The sequence below is a fragment of the Cupressus sempervirens genome, chromosome 4 (genome assembly GCF_028749045.1).
Source record: "Cupressus sempervirens isolate cs-2001-9-10 chromosome 4, ASM2874904v1, whole genome shotgun sequence".
Classification (NCBI taxonomy): Eukaryota; Viridiplantae; Streptophyta; class Pinopsida; order Cupressales; family Cupressaceae; genus Cupressus; species Cupressus sempervirens.
In genome coordinates this window covers 282,198,416-282,204,133 of record NC_143121.1, presented here as the reverse complement: position 1 = coordinate 282,204,133, position 5,718 = coordinate 282,198,416, and positions in this window count along the sequence as shown.

Sequence of the window (5,718 nt, the reverse complement as noted above, 5' to 3'; positions counted from 1 at the left end):
TAGTGAGTTTAAAGAGGCTATGAAAAGTGAATTTGAAATGACAGACCTAAGTGTCTTGAAATACTTTCTAGGCATACCAGTAAAACAAATGCATGATGGCATCTTCATCTCTCAAGAAAAGTATGCAAGGCAGATCTTGGAGAGATTTAAAATGCAGAATAGTAAGGCAACCCCCACACCAATAGCAATAGGTTTAAAGTTGAGTAAGGAATACTCTAGCAAGAGAGTGGATCCAACACTATACAAGAGTATGGTTGGAAGTCTAATGTATTTGACTACAACTCGGTCAGACCTAATGCATGCAGTAAGTCTGATTTCTAGATTTATGGAAACACCAAAGGATTCCCATTGGCAAGCGAGAAAAAGGATCCTAAGGTATGTGAAAGGTACCAAGGGATTTGGAATTTTGTATACTGCAAATGATGATTTCAAGTTGGTTGGTTACATGGATAGTGATTGGGATGTAAGCATAGATGATAGGAAGAGCACTTCCAGATACATATTTCATATGAGATTGGGTGCAATTCTATGAGCATCCAAGAAGCAACCTATTGTTGCTCAATCTATAGTAGAGGTTGAATACATTATAGCAAATGCAGTAGCATGTCAAACAATTTGGCTAAGGAGGATCTTGACAGATTTAAATGAAAGGCAAGAGGATGGAACCATAATTTATTGTGACAACATCTCATCAATTGCATTGTCCAAGAATCCAATCTTCCATGGAAGAAGCAAGCATATTGAGATTAGATATCACTTCATCAGAGAGTTGGTGGAGAATGGGGATATCAAAATGAATTTTTGCAAGTCTGAGCAGTAGCTAGCAGACATTTTCACAAAGCCATTAGGCATTGGGACTTTTGTACACCTAAGAGAGAGTCTTGGTGTAGTTGATTTGGATCAGTAGTGATCCTTGTTTTGTTTGGCTTGGGATAAAGGGGGAGTGTTGGAATATTAATTATTGTTGGTCATTTCTCCCTGGAGCCAAATGCCCACCTACCACCTGACGACCAAAAAAACAACCAGAGAAAATTAATACGAGTAGGTGAGATTTTCGAATTGGAAATGAGAGGGAATACCATTTTAGGTCAGAAGTCGATCAGTAGATCCAGTCGTCAGAGTGCAGAGAAAAGGAAGTTCATTTCGTGCATGCAGTTGAAATGTCCCTTTTCTAATTTTTTATGATATTCCCAACCTCTAATCAAATTTTCAAGATCGAACAACTAATATCACAAAGATCCACCAAATTTCTCAAGAAAACCCCAAATCGGGTATGCTAGAAATTGTGCCAAAAGCTTCACAGCTTCACCTATTATTAATAAATCTGAAAGTGGACATTTTTATAGAAATTTCAGCAGCATAACAGCCTACAAAATGAAATTTCCATTTCTATATAGCCTTTACACAACAGCTCACAAATGTAGGACAAAAACTATGCTCATCGGGCTCCCGAAATTAACACAAAAATGCCCAGAAACACCACAAAAACACTAGTAAACTATCTCAGAAGTTTAATCACATCCCAATACATATATTCAGCTCTATTTTAATAGCTTAAAGTCTGAAATACAGTAGCAACCAAAACTGATATGAAATGCTCAACTGAAAACACTAAACTCATGCAAAAAATACACCCAAATACTCAGAAATCTACACTGTTCAGCACAAAGGCAAACTCTGTATGAGCATGCACATGGAATGGCTTCAAACTCCCGTCCTTAGCCTTCCTAGAAACCTGCAAACTCTCATTCTTGGGTCTCCCTGGAAACTTGCAAACTCCCGTTCTTGGGTCTCCTTCTCCATAGGTTTGGCAGCCTCTGAAGAATAACAAAGAATGAGTGAAAATCCAGTTCTGTAATAAGCCCAAAATGCCTCCAAACCCCTTAAAAGAGGGCATAACTGTAACTCACATCCAAGAGAGGTTAATGAAACATATTTTAATAATAATTTTCATTTATTAGTCCAACGGTTTCCAAAGATTAACCCCCTTTTTCTGAAACTTCACTTTCTTGGGCCTGCCTGCCTTAGCAAAGATTATTATTTTTTAATTATTTGAAAAGGGGACATGACAAGTCCTCCCCTCCCAAACATTGCTTGTCCTCAAGCAATGGCTGAAAAATAAATCAATCAATCCACCTGGATCCCAAATGTAGTCATGAACTATACTACTACCAATTAACATAGGCTCCTGCAATATCCTCTGCAATATGACCAAGAGGAATCCATAATCAAACTGACAATTATAGCTCAACCAAACTCCAAAATCACAACTTCCACAGTCAGAAACCCATGAGACACAAACTCTTAGAACATCAAAATCCAAGTAAAGTGGACTACCAACACAGTAAATACCATCAATGCATTCCACTGGCCTATACGAAATGTACAATCCAACTCTGCAACAATGGTGAATGCTCCCAAATGAAACTGTACCAAGTATGGAGAATCCACACACTATACAATGCCTGTAGTCAACACAACTCTGTAGATCACCAACCACTATCTCATAACCATAACTACCATGCACCTCTGATGGTGAAAAGCCATCACAAGATAAATAGCAAGAATTGGAACCCAAACCAAATTTTCTTGCCATCAACTCCTCAACACAAGGATCAAATGCTAACTGATGTACATACCTTGCAATATAAAGTTGATAACAAAAACCAACCTCAGTCAATAGCTCACCATGAAGAAGTGATACAACCCACTGTGACTGATCACCAGCTAAGTCAGGAGATGTCATAGCCAAAGGAGTATAATCAATAACAACACTTGCTGAAGCATCACTCCAAAACTCCTGCTCTAAGTCATGTATTATCAACCTGTCAACTGTAGGACCTATCACCATGTCATGCCCATCACAACTCTCATCTTGAGGCATCAAACTATCCCATAACTGATGATAAGCACTAGGAACCAAAGTACATCTATGTATCATCATCTCATCAACATGGTCATCAAAGGTAGATTGATGAGCATACCTCACAGTGTAATGCCGATAGAATGCACCAATCTCAGTCATTGGCTCAGACTGCAATCTAGATGTAACTAACTGCAATCGATCATTAACCAAGTTGAAACTGACTACTACCTCTAAAGACATTGCGAAGGGAGTAGTATTACTAGCAGGAACCATGCCAACTATCAGCTCACCAACATCACACATGGTCTTTGATACAACATCTCTAGTCTTTGTGCCATTAGTACTAGAGGTCACCACCATGTCAGGCACACCACAAAAATTTGCTACAGCACCCAACTCAATTGAACCTGACTCTAGTGGGAATGAATCTGATATGCCAATGTTAGTATCAAAGATGTATGCATCCCCATCTCCATTGTCTCTGACAATCTCAGCCATGGACATCCTCGGATCATCAAACACCATAGCTTGTGACTGTATAGAATCAGGTAAAGACTGTAGTTGCTCTAACTCCATGGTCACCTTAGCCAAATGAAACTGTGACTCCTTGAAAGCCAACTGTGTACTCTCAAGAATCTCAGAAGTCACCTCAAGCTGCTCAGTAAGCTCACTCACCTCATCTTCCTTGGCCAACAATGCATCATATGTTGTACTACCCCACTCCATAAGATAATCTCTGTCAGCTACCAACTGCATATAATTCTGTCTCAAAATCCGAGTAGCCTCCCATAAAGAGTGGAACTCTATCAAGGAAAGATAACTGCCTCCCTGCTCATCACTAGTAGGAGAACCCCATCCATAAACTGCTAACAACTGACGAGCAGCATCAAAATGCTGGCAAGTGATAGCAATATCTCGGTCACTAACTCTCAACTGATTAGACACATGATGGCACTGGTTTGATTGTCTCCTACAAACCTCCTCTGATGCACTATCTAAAGGAGTATCCTCAAAGTTACTAGTCTCTAGAGTATTACCATCCATATCTTGTGAATCAAATCTAAAGCTCGTATCAACATACAGAGTATCAAAAAATATAGTACTGTTGTCCAACTCCTCTGTACCCAAAGAAACTAAGTCTTCAAAACTGCCCATTGCATCCTCTTGGATGTCATCAATGCCAATATGATCCTGGGACTCATCTGTACACACTGCCAAATATGAAATATGATCAACACATTCCAACAAGTATGGTCGACTGGATATATGAACAAAGCCCAACATCGGTGTATAAAAACTAATACCAACATCAGACAAGATACTGACACAAGAAAAAACAACACCATGTAATCTGCTAATCAAATCCATGATAGCATCCAAACAAACACTGCTACCAAAAAGTGTTAAAGATCTCCAGTCAACTGAATCCCAAATGCCAATATAACAATCTCAAGTTCATATCCGTAAACTAGAATCAACTGGTAACTCAAGCAAACTCCTCCCCTGAGTAATATGACCAATACCAACTAACTCCACATACCTGTCATGATGAGATAATGAAGTCCCAATACTATCTTTGTTCACCTTCAGCTAGCTGGACAAATCATGTGAAGTACTACCAGCCTCAACCTCATGTGGTGAAGCATCTAACTGTGCTTGGTACTCTTTCTTAGCAAAATCATGAATGCTCAATGTCTGCTCATCTCTACCAGGTATCTCACCATCTTGCACAACAACATCCTCATAATCATCATCTGAACCCACTACACTGTAGTCACTACCTGTTGTAACTATACCATCCTGAATACCTGTGGCATCACCCTTTGATGACCTGTAAACAATTGTCTCAATTTGAGTATCAAGTTGACCATTACTATCAATCTGTGTAATATCCTTTCCCACCACCTCCTGTGGCAGAGTAGAATCTAAGACCTCTACCTGCCTATCAGCTAGTTTCTCAAACTCCTCATGCAACTTTTTGGGAATTGTGTCATCTTTCCTATGAGAAAATATGCCAAATAGAAATCCAGTCAACTTATCCACCTTAGCTGGGTCAGATAACATGTCATTCATTATACGGTGGTGCTCAACCAACTGTTCAGACATGTCATGGCTTATTTTCATAAGTTTATCTCGAATGTCTAAATAACCATCCTTTCTACTATTTTGACTCTGGTTATCAATTGTCCAAGATCGTGTCCTCTGAGATTCTGTACTATACCTGTCCATTCTGGATAAAGTAGAGTGTAACCCCAATAGGATATAACTTCTTCAAACACCAAGAACTAACATGCAAATGATTAGAAGTAGCATGCAACCGTAGATTTGGACATGCAACTGATTAGAAGCAACATGCAACCACCAAATTATGACATGCAAGATCTGGGTATTTGTCAAAACTGACATGCAAGATCTGGGTAGTTGTCAAAACTGACATGCAAACTTCTACAACCACCAAATTCACCAAGAACTAACATGCAAATGATTAGAAGTAGCATGCAACCATAGATTTTGACATGCAACTGATTAGAAGCAACATGCAACCACCAAATTATGACATGCAAGATCTGGGTAGTTGACAAAACTGACATGCAAGATCTGGGTAGTTGTCAAAACTGAAATGCAAACTTGTACAACCACCAAATTCACTAAGAACTAACATGAAAATGATTAGAAGTAGCATGCAACCATAAATTTTGACATGTATCTGATTAGAAGCAACATGCAACCATAAATTATGACATGCAAGATTTGGGTAGTTCTCAAAACTGAAATGCAAGATCTGGGTAGTTGTCAAAATTGACCTGCAAACTTCTACAAACCCTCAAGCTGGCAAGATCATGGCTCTGATA